This window comes from Calliphora vicina, chromosome 2, assembly GCF_958450345.1.
Source record: "Calliphora vicina chromosome 2, idCalVici1.1, whole genome shotgun sequence".
NCBI classification, from domain to species: domain Eukaryota; kingdom Metazoa; phylum Arthropoda; class Insecta; order Diptera; family Calliphoridae; genus Calliphora; species Calliphora vicina.
In genome coordinates, this window is record NC_088781.1 from 54,805,819 (window position 1) to 54,819,197 (window position 13,379).

The following is a 13,379-nucleotide window of genomic DNA, read 5'->3' on the forward strand; positions in this document are numbered from 1 at the left end:
GTCTTTTTGTAATAGATTTGAATTAATGAAAAATTTAATCATTCAAAACATTTTCAAAGTAATTTCCTAATGAATTTGAATTCAAGAAAATTTTGTATGATTCAATAAGGAATTCAGTTCTATAAATAATGAATTCTCAAAGCAATTAATTCAACACATTTGGAATACAAAAGAATCAAGCCTATGAGTTAATTCATAATGATAAAGGGATAAAATTTATTTTGATATCGAAAATGGAATAAAAAATATTTTTTTTGAATTGAATTAAGGAATGAATTCAGTAGAGTTGTATTGTTTATGAACGAACAAGTTCAATTGAATAATTGAGTCATGTGAACAGTATGAAGTTCAGTCTTCTTGTTTTTTTATTCACTTTATTCTTTTGTACGTTTAATATTACTGTGGATGTATTTCTTTTCTTCATTATTAAAAATGAACAACAACTGAAGAAAAATAACAAACTTGCTTATTTATGTGATCTGAGGAAAAATAACGATTATATCCAACTCTAGAATTAAGTACGTTTTGGAGTACTAAGGAATTAATTATTTAAGGAATGAATGAAATACGTTTAGAGTACTAAGGAATTAAGACAGCGATTTAATTCGTGCTGGAATTGGTAAGAGATTATATTTAATTTGATTTTGAAGTTATTTCCTGTAACTCTTCTTAGATGTTCTAAAGTCCTCTGTTCCTCTCCGAAGTCTGAGTTTGCATGACTATACAAATTCAGAAGAACAAGTCTAGCAAGCTAGCACTTTCGGTAAACAAATGCAAAGTCAAACGCTTTTTTTTTATTATTTATTAGTCCAACCACGGAATGTTTTGATTCTTTTTGTTTTTATAATGCCTCGTATTGAGGAAGTCAAACGCTTGATATTGAACGTAATTCTCATAGGTTTCTCAAATATAAACATAACTTTGAAACACATTTAAATTAAATTTTAGGTTGATTAGAAAAATGTTTTTTTCTGAATTTGATATCAAAACTAAAATGAATGAAACAACTTTAGCAAAATGTTAAATGTTCGACACACTTCTGTAAATCGAGTAATTTAGAAAAACTTGAATACAAACCAACAGCACTCCTCTTTTTCTGAAGACCGAATCCAAGTAAAGTTTTCGTTTTTAATAACAATTCACATAGTTTGGTGTTCTGTAATTTGATTTACTTGTATTACTTTGGAATAAACAAACCTGTTGCAATGTAAATTAAAATCACTCGATTAAGAGAACATTGGCGGATATTCAGCAAATCGCACGATTTTGTACATTGAAACAGGTTTGCTTTACTCGAAAGTGAAAGGAATAAGGTGAGACTATTATTTTCAAATGTTTATAAAATCATTCTCTAACGTTGAACATTTTAGAAAGTGTTGGATATGAAATCATTCTCAATTTGATATATAACCTAAATTTTAGATGGAGCTGATTCTGCAGATTACTCAAAAATTTTATAGAGAGAACCATTACGCAACTTTCATTCGATATTCAGAGATTAACTACCATTTTCTATATTCCGTGCGATTACTTTGAGTGAAAATTTAACATGAGTTTAGTTATTGTAATAAAAATAAAATACATGCAAAATGTTCACTCTAATTACTCACTTGGAATGTAGAAACTGGTAGTAAGATCCCTCAGCTGTTTCACATATAAATTGTATCTACCAGTTTACACAAATTCTGTGAAAACATTAACACCATCCCCTCAAATGTCAAATACATTGACCGCAGGTCAATAGTGAAACAAATAACTGAAGATGGTTTCTATTAAATCTAATGAGAGCTGAAGTGTATCCAGTATGGGCTAAATCTATGCCTTCTTCTCCAAACCAGGTCATCAAACAATAACTGCATACAATAGATTTTTGTTGAGCCAGTGTAAATCCATTTAACAAATTTAGTCTAAACTCTCTTCCAATGGTTCTCTTATTGGTGTAAATGAAAGTCGACAATTTCTGTCTGCATCACCAGTTCTGTGACATTCAATTGATTTTCTGTAAAGTTCAGCTTACTATCCAGAATATTTCCAAGATATTGGACCCTTTCAATAACATTAACCTCTAAAACAAAATGCGCAGAGTTTCGATTTCAGAAATTTATGAGGAATTTCAATGTACAGCACTCTTATAAAACCATAAAGAGATCTTCAAATAGTTCTTATGGAGTTGATAAAAACTTTACAAACATTTTTTGTTGGCCACGCCTCTTTTAGAGTGGGTGTGTGTCCAAAGTTTAAAATAAGTTTGCCTGTATCTCGAAAACTATGAACTGTCAATAAAACAGTAAAACATATTCCTAAAATATGAACCAATACTGGGCTAATTCTGAGAAACAGATTTTTTGCCCTGAATAATCGGCAAAAAGTCTATGTTATAAACAGCTCACTTGGGTCCATTTAAGAAGCTGATTCCATTCTAATGCTCACAAATTAAACAGCAGGCCTCTAATTCAACACTCGATGTTTCCATGTTGAACCAACCATGTTTTCTGTCGAAGGATTGGATAAAAATAAGTCTATAAGTGTTATTTCAATACATTAAAAAATTCAGAGCAGGGGTCGAAAAATAATTTCGATATCGTAATTATAACAAAATGTACTAAATTTAAAGCTCGATATGGAATGCCGTAATCTCAAATAAGAAAATTACGATCGAATTTACTCGATATCGAATGCGGTAATTCGGCCCCAGGATTCTGGTATTAAAAACATTGGCTTCGCTTAGTAAAGATTACCGGGCCTCCTGTATAACTTGCCTTAACTTTTAATTACAGTGCTCTGTCTGTTATTAAATATGTCAAAACAGAACTATCAGGCTCTGGGCTAAAAAGAGGTAAATATCAATCTGTAGCAGCCTTTTATTTTAATATACATTTCACTGTGTAAGTATTCGTAACACGAATTTGACGGTGTTAGGAATGAAAGGAAATTTAGTTTGTTTCTTGGTTTCAATAAGATTTATAAATGATTAAGGATTAAGAAAGGGCAACAAATTAGAGAACTGAAATTTGCACACCTTGATAATCTAAAATCTTGCCTGTTAAACGTTTTTGAAATCCCTATTTTTAATGAGTAATAAGTGGAGCTAACCAAGATTATTAAGTTTGATTTTTAATACATTTTTATCTCCTTACAATTTCTCACTGTATTTTTAAAACGAAAACTATTTATTAAAATTTTTTTAAACAATTTACCTAATGATTAAAAAATTTATAAAACAAAACACAAGAAAACAACAGAATATATTTTGAAATTTTACCTTTTTAAACAAAATGAAAAAACCAACAAATATTTAATATTAAAAATAAAAAAGTGAATTAACAAAAATCGAAAATCTAAGCATTTTATTGAGATATAAAACAAAACAAGTACCTTTTTCCATTACTTTTCTATATTTACTTTAATAGTTATTTTTTAATTTAAAAGAATATTCCTGTTAATTTTTACTAAATAAGGCTTTAATAATTTAATTGTTTTTTTTTATATATAATTATTACTACTTACCACAATCCAAAGTATTAAAAAGAAACAGCTGTAATTTTGTTTAAAATTTGTTTATTTGTTAAAACTTGAGATAACACTTTGTTTCCTCTGTCAAATAAATGCTTAATAATTGTCTCTTGTTTTAGTTTAGTTGAATCTAATAAGTTTACTTTCCTTTCCTTTCATACATATTTTATTATAAAATACAGATATTTAAAATAAAAAATATTAAAATACCTACTACAATTACAATACATAGTATATACAATCTATGAAATGAAATATTCAAATAAACCATACATTAAAATTTACATGTTTTAAAGACAGCAGAATATTAAAAAAAATAATGAAAAATACAAATAAATAAAATAACTTTGTAGTGAACGTTTTTATTATAATAAATAACTAAGAATAACATTTTAAAAATCAATGAAAACTTTGTTTTTATAATAATGTAAGATGAAAGAGCAATAGGTCGAGTTTGAATGAATTTGGGAAATCGTTTATTTGTTTATTTATTTTACACGAATCATTTCCTGTCTCATCAATATGAGAGTTTAAGTTTATAAATGGGGGAATTTCGAAAAGTGAAAATAAATATGCAATAAAAACGTAAACATTTCTTGTCGGCCACGCCTATATTAGAGTGGGCGTCTGCCCAAAGTTTGCTTGTATCTCGGAAACTATGTGATATACTATGACATTCATTAAATTAAGGTATTTTAAATACATTTCCATAAACATAGGTAAAACATATTCTTAAAATATTAATTGATACTAGGCTAATTCTGAGACAGATTTTGTTTGCCCTGAATAATCGGAAACAAGTCTATGTTACAAACAGTTCACTTGGCTCCATTTAAAAAGCAAAACCCATTCTGATTGCCAAGAATTAAACAGCAGTCCTCTCATTCGACGATCGTTGTTTCCATTGTTTCAACCAACCAGATTCTCTGTCAAAGGAATGGATGAAAATAAGAGTTTATAAGTGTCATAGTCTGTTTCCAATAAAATATCACATGGAGTTTAAGTTTTTTATTTGGACTTTTAAGACGAAGGGGTCCGACTTGAAATATTTTAATATACATACAGTGACCGACAAAAGTCTATATACGACCATTATTTTTGTAAATCGCGGACTATAATAAGTAAAAGTAATGATGCAGTTTTATTTCAAATGCATTTTTAGTAATATAACAAAAAAAATATCGATAAATTTATAATTAATTTAACTTTTATTCACAAAAAATTTAAAAAATAAGTTGACAATAGTCTACATACGATCTGTACACTAAATAAACATTTTTCAGCGAATACAAATTTTCATTAAATTCAATATTTCGTTGGGCCACCAAGGGCATCTACAAGCGTCTGGGCATCGAAGCAACAAAATTTTCCAGTTCTGCGTACGTTATATTTTGCCATTCTTCTGGAAGGTTTTCCTTTAACATTGGTGCACAAGTAATAAGATGTTTTCGGATCTTCCGTTGTAGAATTTCCCTCACGTGCTCAATATCATTTAAGTCCGGGCTTTGAGGTGGTGTGTAAAATTGTCATGGGGAATGGTAAAGTAGCCAATCTTTGACAATTTGAGACCAATGTTTCGGATCGTTATCTTGCTGAAAACTCCAACTTTAACCAAGAGTTAAAATATCAACGGATGTTCTCAAATTTTGTTCCAAAATGGATTTGTACTGATAACGATTCATATTATCCTCAATAAACACTAACTTTTCCACTCCAGAAGCAGCGACAGTACCCCAAACCATCACACTGCCACCACCATGCATAACTGTAGCAAGTAAGTTTTTCGGATCCATTGCTGTATTTGTTTTGCGACATACTTTATCTCTCTCCAACACTTCCAAATATGTTATACTTCAACTCATCAGTGAACAAAACTCGCTTCCAGAATTTCATGTCCTTTTCAAAGTGCTTTTGGGCGAATTCCAAACGAAGTTTGCGATCCGTTCGCTAATTTACGAGGATTTCTGCTTTAATTACCATTATTATTTAAGGTTCTTTGAATTGTTCCTGAATAAACAATATCTTCTGATCTTGTTGCGAGTTCTTTGGCCAATTTTGTGGTATTTACTTTTGAGTTTTTGTTGACATCTTTTAAAATGAAGATTACATCTCTAAGATGTAGTTTCTTTGGGAGACCACTTCGCGGCTTGTTATACCCTACACCACCATAGTGGGGAGGGTATAATAAGTTTGTGCAGATGTTTGTAACGCCCAAAAATATTAGTCTAACACCCACCTTAAAGTATACCGATCGACTTAGAATCACTTTCTGAGTCGATTAAACGATGTCCGTCCTTCCGTCTGGTCGGCTGGCTGGCTGGCTGTCCATGTAAACCTTGTGCGCAGAGTACAGGTCGCAATTTTGAAGATATTTCGATGAAATTTGGTACATATTTTTTTTCGGCTCAAGGACCAAGCCTATTGAAACTGGCTGAAATCGGTCCATTATTGCACCTAGCACCCATACAAATGTCCTCCCGAAATTGGACTTTATCGGTCATAAATGTTTAATTTCTATATGTATCTCCACAAATTCCGCTCTAAATAAGTTTTATATACACAAAATTCATGTCACCAAATTTTGTTACGATCGGTCCATAATTAGTCATAGCTCCCATATAGAACCGCTTCCGAAAATCACTTTAACGTGCATAAATCGCTTAAAAATTGGTATACACACAAGATTCAACATAGTTAACTTTAATATAGACATAAATCACACCACCTAATTTCATGGTGATCGGTCCATAATTGGTCATAGCCCCCATATAAGGCCCACTTCCAAAAATCACTCAAATATATAAATTATTGAAATTTTAAAAGAAAAATGTTTTTGCTCTTTTACTTAGTGTAGGGTATTATATGGTCGGGCTTGACCGACCATACTTCCATACTTGTTTTTATACACGTTTATAAATTCGCAGAAATACAGACACACTTTATAATGTACACGAGAAATACAGCACACTTTAAGTCATTCAGTTGATGTTTATTCGATAAGCGTCTCTGATAAACTCACTAACGACTGCAACCTCTGCCACTATTTATAACACTGCCATCTGCACTCTAGATTGCTCTTTAACTGTCTAGAGCTTTATAATACATGCGCCATCTGTGGTGTACTTTCTGCAATGTTCTTTAACTGAATATCCGAATTCGAATATACGGTCGCAGCAAACAGCGTTGCCATACTTACGATCAATGGTCAACTGAAAGCTTTTATTCAATGTTAATAATGCCCACAGATATGTTAAAGTTTGGGCACTGCTATTTGAAAGCATTATGCAACTTTTAAATCAGCCGTTAAAATCGTTATATTTGAATTCAAGTACAATTTCGTAACAATATTTTGCGATTTACTTTGTGAAACTTTATTGAATTTCTTCTTCGTCAAGATCCACATAGATTTTAAACGATCTTTATGCTTTAAAAAATGTGTAGATGGGTATTTATCAGTGGCAGCATATCCATCAAATTGTGTTTTTTGTTATGTGATACGACTAATGGAGACATGTAACTTCGACCAATTGTCGGCATCTTTAGACGACGAGGGTTGATGTCTAGCAGCTTAAAAGCCTATCCTGGGTCTAGTGATGATTTGTACTGCAAAACTCCAGGTTTACTTTACTCGTACCGCATCTATCGAACCTATTTTCACTCAATTTTTTCACCTGAAAAAGATATATGTATGTAAGTAGTAAAAAAATAATATATAATGTAGCCTATAAATAAAATATCTTTATAAATACCTGAAATGTTGCATTTCCTCCATGTGTATTTATCTTTCATCAGACCAATAAAATCTAAAAAAATAGTTTTGGTTTAATTCGGGAACGATTTGTAGCCGTTATTAAATTAACCAAGTCGTGTGTATGGTATATTGAAAAGGATGAATTTTTCTTTTTCAGATGCGTATGACCCACAACTAGAAATGTATGGTTAATCCATTCACATGATCGAAATTTTTGGCAATCAAAGTATTTCCATCACTTGAACCATATGTTTTAGCCAAAGATTTTTCTATTTTATGGTCTTTGGTCGAAAACAAAGACATATTTACGTGTTCTTTTTTCACTTCATTGGCCATAGCCTCAGGTTTTTTACTTCATTCATTTACACGAATTTTAATTTTATTTATTCTAGTATTAAGTAGCAAAACAGCTTCTTTTCGAAAGAAGCTGTTTTATCAAAAAATAATTGTTAATAATGTGCTAAAACTAAATAGAGATAGGCTGTTTTGTCAAAAGGCAGTTACAATTTTTATTTTATACTTAAAAAGTTTCCAATTGTATTTCAGAATTTTCCAATTGTATTTCAGAAATATCCATTTGTATTTCAGAAAATTCTAATAGCAATACCAATGGATATTTCTGAAATACAAATAGAAAATTCTGAAATACAATTGGAAAATTCTGAAATACAATTGGAAACTTTTTAAGTATAAAATAAAAATTCTGAAATACAAATGGAAATTTCTGAAATACAATTGGAAAATTCTGAAATACAATTGGAAATTTCTGAAATATAAAAGGAAAATTCTGAAATATAATTAGAAAATTCTGAAATATAATTAGAAATTTCTGAAATATAATTGGAAATTTCTGAAATATAAATGGAAATTTCTGAAATTGAATTGGAATTTTCTGAAATATAATTAGAAACTTCTGAAATACAATTGGAAATGGTGTAGTTTTTTAAAATGTTTTGAATTCTATGAGAGAAGTTGTTTTTTCAAATTGAAATTGGGGAAAACCTGAAATAGGTCTTATCAAAGTATATTTATACAAGTACATGCAACTCTACAACAAATCAGCAATAAAAAAACAACATTCATTTTGTTTGTGTAAAAACTGGTGAGATTGTCAAAAACTGTTGACAAATATAGAAAGAAAAACAACAAAGTAAAAAATTTAGACAATCTCACAAGTATTTACAAAGGAAAATGAAATAAACAGCTGATCACTTGCATGTACTTGTATAAATATACTTTGGGTCTTATGTTCTAAAAGTCATAGAAATACGGCGATAAGACCAAAAGAAGCGCATTCAAATTTTATATTTACTACAATAATCCTGTAAAATTGTCTTATCTCCAATTATATTTCCAATTATATTTCAGAAGTTTTTAATTGTATTTCACAAATTCCTAATTGTATTGCAGAAAATTCCTATTGACATTCAGAAATATCCAATTATATTTCGATAATTAATCACCCCTATAGGCAATAACATCTGAAATTTATGTTCCCATGAAATATCCATTTCCCTCGACGGGAAAATTGGTATCGTGATATGTGAAAAGGGAACATATGTGAATGTTGAAATTTATGGGAACATAAATTTCACATGTTTTCACGATAGGGGTAAATAATTGTAGCCATTATGAATAACAATTCTTCGGGAAATTTTCCCCTTTTCCCATTCCTTCTATTATGAATTAAAATTTCCCTTTTCTCCTATTCTAAACACAACTCTAAAAAAGTAATAATTAGAATTACCAGAAAAAGGGGTAAAGAGAAGTCAACACTTCTTTTAAGTTCTTTCCCTATCTATTTGAGAACGAGATCATTTAAAAATGTAAGTTTTTAGTACAAAATAAAATGTCATAACCAGAATAGCTGACGCTGTTTTTCCCTCCCTCCTAATTTACTTATTCACCAGGACTATAATAGGGTTTTTTAGCCCTGAAACAAACAAGTGTAAATGGTAATGATCGGGCATGTTTTGACACTCGCATCTCGCATGACTGATCTAAATGATCATCGAAAAATGTATGTTGTAAGATAAAACTCAGAAGAGAGTGGCAACAAAATATATCAAAATAGAGGCTGCCTGCTGCTAGTAAAGAGCTCTTCAGTTCGAAAAGGATAGTTGACATAGAAATTACATTTAAAGTTTGTCAAATACCAAACACATACATTTTTCCCTTCTGATGGCAACGAGAAATGTCAATCCACCATAGACACAAAGCCCTTTTAAGGAAAGCAGGTGGTACTTGGGTATGCTGCCACCATGTACCTATAAACTACTGGATCTTAGACAACAGGATGTCTCTACCTGATATGTGTGGAGAAATGCTTGAAAAACTGGTGAATGAGTTAAAAAGTAAACATTTTACATTAGCTCTGGGAGGAGGAGGGGAAATTGTCCATCTGTCACACTTAATAATCACCCCTATCGTGAAAAACATGTGAAATTTATGTTCCCATGAAATATCCATTTCCCTCGAAGGGAAAATTGCTATCGTGATAATCCCCTAAACTTTTAATTCACAATAGTTGATTTTGTTCGTAACAGCTGTTTATTGTTTACAAAATTCCATCTAAAAATTTCACAACATGGGGAATTTTTTCACGTGAACAAAGTTGATGAACGAGAAATGGGAAAAGGGAACATATTTCATGTGAAATGTTGATTCGCGATAGGGGTGATTATAAATATTCCTCAGTCCGATTATGTTACATACCAAGCTATTCACTTAGATAGCCGTCTTACTTGGCGACGTCATATAGAAACTTCGATAGAGTGCAATTGGTTTTAATTTATGTTATTGTGTGACTCAACTGTGAGTAGAGATACCAAACGGGGAATCCCGAAGCACGGGATTTTTTAATTTTAAATCCCGGGATTTTCCAAATTCCGTTTTTCATAAATAAATTGGGGAAATTGTCATTTTTGAGTGCCTTTTTTATGCATTTTGACATTCTACATACCCGAATATCGCAAAATGATGTTCAGCAAAGTTGTTAAGTTCAACTCCTGCTACAATAGTGTTAATAAAGTAAAGCGGTATTTTTGGTTTTCCTAGAGTGGGGCTCTGGAAAATCAATTCTTCACATTTTTTTGTAAGTTATCTAACAAAACTCAGTTTAAATCCTCTTCAAACGAAATTGATTTTATCTTAGATGAGGAGCTCGAACAAAAGTAAAAAAAATATTTCGATTGCTCAAAGGCTAAAAGATATTATTAATAAATGTAAAAAACCCAAATAACAATAACGAAACCAAGTTATAATGTAGATTTGCAACTTGCAAAAGAAATAGATCACTTTATTTCTGAAGGAACAAGAGGAAAATACTTGCAGATTTGTTATAAGTATTTGCAAACGGTTTTGCCAATATGAAAGATGTTTTTCGGCAGCAGCATATGTCGGAAACAAAATTCGTTACAGAATGGCAGACGAACCCATAGTGTCTAATAAAAATTTAGTGTCTTTTTAGTGTCTAATAAAAATTAATTGCTAAATAAAAAAATTTTCTTGCAATTGTAAAGACATAATTATGTACGTTTCTTTGTTATAATTTTCGGGATTTTAGAATTCCCGATTACCAAATCCCGATCCCCGGGACTTTCAAAAATCAGTCCCAATTAGCATCTCTAACTGTGAGTGATATTGAAATGTGTATGAGTGCGTATGAGTGCTTTATTATTCACGATATAAATATTAATCATACGCCTCGAAGGATTTTATAAATCGATTTTTTATTGTAACAAATAACTAAATTAAACAAAGTGGCCCATAATCATAGTCAGAAATAAAGTATATTTTAAGAGAAATAAAGTCGTCCTTACTTAAGAGTGGACTTTAGGTCTACCATAGACAAGATAAAATATACATTTGACGTTAAAGTCGACAGTAAATATAAAACCAGCTGAAGCTGGTTTTAACTCATTTAACAACAGCTTCAGCTGTTCTTCACCAAGTAAAAAAGTTCGACAAAAAGTCAAAAATGTTTATGTTACAAGATATTGGCAGAGATTTTGCAATTATTGAACAGTTATCAATAAAATTAGAACCAAAATATCCTAATTATGATATTAATCTTATTTTTTCCATTTTTCCACCACAATTTGCTTTTTTTCTTTAGATTTCGCAGTTACTTTTATTGTTTTTTTTTTAATTTTCTATGTCAGCTGTTCAGAGGTGCCACTATATTTTTTTGTAAATTGTATAAAAACATTTTGTACATTTGAGGTGGCACCCAGTTAAAGTCGGTTCAATTTCAAACACACTTTAATTTTGACTATAGTTGCAAAATAATTAAAAGCTGGTTTTTATTTTAAAGTTGTTTTTAAAAAGAACCGACTTTAGTGTTTGACTACGATTATGGGCCAGTATTTTTGATTTCATATTTATTTTTATATTAAATCTTAAAACACTTTAATCTCATGTAATTTTAAATAAATGGGAAATATATGAATATGATCGGAAAGACGTTGTCCTGTCCAAATCAAAAAAAAAAAAAAATGCTTGTGTTCGATTTGGGAATTTGTGAGAAGCGGTTTGAAATGGGTAAAAATAGTTAAAAAGAGAAAAAAACGTATTGTTGAATGATAATTTTTATTCATATAGGTTTGGGTTATGTTTGATGTACAATGAATCTTATTTATGGTCATACATGTAAATCAATGTACATATTTTGAGTTTTTATATAAGTAATCGAGTTTTGGTTTGAAATATGAGTGATCACAGATTGACCTGCTTTTCTTGATTTAACGCTTAGTGGCCAAGTTATTAGCTAATTTAGATATTTTGAGTTTTTATATAAAAATTCGATTTTTGTTAAGAAATATGAGTGATCACAGATCGAGCTCCTTCCTGATTAAACGCTTATTGGCCAAGTTATTATCGAATTTAGATATTTTGAGTTTTTATATAAAAAATCGATTTTAGGCCAGAAATATGAGTGATCACAGATCGAGCTCCTTTTCTTGAATAAACGATATTTTGAGTTTTTATATAAAAAATCGATTTCGAATCGGTAAATTTTTCATTCCGTAGATACCTAAGTTGGGCTATGACCAACATTTTAAAACAAATTTGTCTAAATCGGTCCTGCCGTTCTCTACTGAACGACATTTGATTTTTATTTATATAGATTTAAGAAATTAGCCCAAAACCGTAAATAACCGAAACCGATCGGTATTCAGTTATTTAAAAACGAAATCGCGGTTGTGAATTTTGTCGGTTTTTTTGAAACCTGTAGGTTTAACCATAAAAATTGGTTTATTTTCTTAAATATTCAGTGAGGGTTGTATAAGATTTGGCACAGACGAATATATCACTCTAAATTTATTTAGTATATTTTTGAAAAAAACTAAAAAAGTTACCTATCTCAGTTGTTGTCGTCTATGCCGGTACTTTTATTATTTATATGTTTTGTTGTAGCGCCAGCAGTTTACTGCTAAATTTTAAAATTAATAATAAGGAAATCATTGTATTACTTTTACTTTATTTATTTAATGTCATTTATTATTTATCATTTTATTTGTTTTAACTGAAATTAAAACTATTTGACGTTAATATCTAGCTACTGTTCTTTTTGGTTGTTTAAACAAAAAAAAAAAACTTATCAAATGTCACATTTTATCTCAAAAGCTGCACTGATACATTTATTTTATGTTTATTTAAGGTTTTCAAATACATGTCTAGGCATTTTTTATCTAGGAAATAAACAAAGTTTCAAATATTACACAATAATATGATGATTAAATTAAGATAAAATTTAGGAGGGTAAGTTGTTACAGTTTCTAAAAATTCTAATAAATTCTGAGCTATATAGGAAACATGTTTTAAATAAATAAAATGTAGCGATGTTTGAAATAAGTATATGGTATAAGTTTACTAAAAGGTATTATCCCAAAATTGAGAAAAATATACATACTTTTATATGTATTTTTAGTTGATAGATCTTACAAACTTCTACCGATCATAATTAGTCTAATATTTTTTCAATGATTCGGTTTACGCAATGATTTCAAACATTTAGGTACTTTTTCTCCCCCAAAAAAATGGCGTGGTTGAAAAAAGTGCGGAATATAAGTATGTGTGGCGTATGAGTGTTACACCAGTATTCAATTCAATA